Below are 2,500 nucleotides of genomic sequence, written 5' to 3'. Positions count from 1 at the left end.
CACGTTTTAACAGTCTCAAGCACTAGGTGGACCTCAGCCAATGCTTCTGCAACACTGTTTCCTCGTTTGCGGGCGCCTTAAGCACAATGGAGCAACCATCGATTTACTCGCGCATGTTTAATTAAATAATAGGCAGCTTAAGCAAGCGCATTCTTGAGACGCGGACGGCAACCGGAAGAGAACATTTTGTGGGCCAGGGCAGTGGTGTCTCCCAGATGCTTACGCTAATCATTTCTAATGGAGAAAAAAGACACTCAGCGATGTAAATGTGGTTGTGTGAAGACAAGTTAAAAGAGAAAACAGCTCACTTCCGGTTGCCGTCCACTTCTCAAAAACGCGCGTGCTTAAACTCCTTAATCCCGCAATAAAATACTATTTAAAATAAGAAGTAAAGGTTAAGCAGTTATAGTATAAAATCACATGCTATGGCTGGTAATAAAAGACTTCTTCAGCCATTCAGACTTACAAATAGGTACCTTGAAAACATGATTGTTTTTTTATTGCCTGTGGTGGCCGGTCCTGGGTTTTGGGTATTTTAAGATCAATTCCCTGTTGCCATGGTGAGCCAATGCATGATAATTTTGAGCACATTTTTAAAAATCAAATAATAATTTATTATTGTTGTTTCACGTGGTACCATGACTGTTGGTGACACAGAGTTCAATATAACTAGGCCTGGGTTAGACTCAGGTCCTGTCCACACTAATGCGTTTTCGAAAACCTGTTTTCAAAAAACCTCTGAAAATGGCTAAAAAGATATGCGTCCCCACTAGTGTTTTCACATCATATTCGGCCGTCCACACTAGAGACTGGAAACAGATATCTAAAGATGCGTTTTTGTTACCACGTTTTGTTTACATCTTGACGTGCGGGAAAGTGAGCCATACAAAAAGAATATGATGTCATGCGTATTTGAAAACCTCCATTTTTGCCATACACACTAGAACGATAGACCTCTGTTTTCAAAAGTCTCCACTTTCAAAAGCGAGTTTTTGAAAACCTCAGTTTTTGATCATTTTAGTGTGTACAGTCATATATTTGTGAGGTTTTCGGAAACAGAGGTTCTCAAAAACACATTAGTGTGGACAGGGCCTCCCACAACATCAAGTTTTATACACAAACTCAAAACCTGCAATGTTTTAACACGCTTTTGTAAAATCAACACGCAAACCGACCGACTTCTCAGAATAATAATGAAGTGATTTGCAGTAACAGTAGCTTTGAACTAAACTCAATTGACATAACCATGGACTTGACTTCAGACCACAAGGGAAATCCAATCCACTTTCTTTCTTCACCTTTTGGTATATCCCCGAATACGTTCTTGAGGGCCGCAGTGATGTTCGTTTTAACCGGTATTTAATTTTTACCCCTCGACGAATCGCTCATTCGTCAACAAGCTTGGTTTGTCAATCCCCGAAATGAATGACAGTTATTCCCTCTCTTCTGATTTCATTGCTCTCCCAAATCATAAACAATGCATTCAGTTCTGCGCTATTTGAGTGAAGCGATTAGCGACCAAATTTGAAGCGTCAATGAATCGTTCCACACAGTTCACTATACATGTTTCAGTTCTAGAATCCAGCTTTGATCCAACTTTATCCACGCATTTATCCCAACAAGCATCAGTTATGTTATGAACATGACCCTGAAACTTGACTTTCTCTTGTTCTGCCACAATAAACCTCTGCATTTCCACATCTAACTGTCCTTTGCCGGCCATTTTGAAAACAGTACCGAGAAACCTGGCCTAAGGATATTGAGGAAAGAAGTCTGGGTTAAACTAATCCTTCACCACAGGTAGCCCAAGCTCATTGTTTTCTGTACTCTTTACTGTACCAAAGTTACAAGACTAGAAATGTTGTATGGGGAAAACGGGTTTTCTCAAAAATTGCTTGCTTCAATCTTGTGTGTCTTTCTCTCTGGTACGGTTTCTGGGTCCATTATTAAGAGCGATTTAGGTGGTTTTTGGTTTCTGAATAAATCGCCCTAGTTACTAAAACAAGGGATGACTTGCAATGACTTACAATGATCTACAATCGGTCAGTGTAAAAGGCAGAATGCAGAAAGTAGACTGCAGACCAGGGGTAAAATGCAGACTGAGGGTAAAATAAATATTAATAAGGAAAAACAAGTCATAAGGATAATATAAAGAGTGTTTGAAAGACAATCCTGTTTTACATCTGTCAAAAACTCACATTATCATGACTGCAGGTCGCTGCACCTTTTACGGACAGCTGTTAAGAGTCCATGGAAAATGCGATCATTGAAATCATCTGTGCTTTGTTTTTGCGCTTCCAGATGCATTGAAATGTTCAAAGTTATTTCTCACACCGGTACATCGAGCGATATCGATCGAAAAACCATCAATTATTATTACTTGGAATACCTGAAAGTTATCCGAGTTATAATCACGTTGTCTTTTTTCGTTGCACTGCACAAAGAATTTCATGTATTCGGGAATTTCATTGGTTAAACTATGCGTGATAACCCCTAGGGA

Source organism: Montipora capricornis, chromosome 9, assembly GCF_036669925.1.
Source record: "Montipora capricornis isolate CH-2021 chromosome 9, ASM3666992v2, whole genome shotgun sequence".
In the NCBI taxonomy this organism is placed as follows: domain Eukaryota; kingdom Metazoa; phylum Cnidaria; class Anthozoa; order Scleractinia; family Acroporidae; genus Montipora; species Montipora capricornis.
This window is presented reverse-complemented; position numbering follows the sequence as displayed.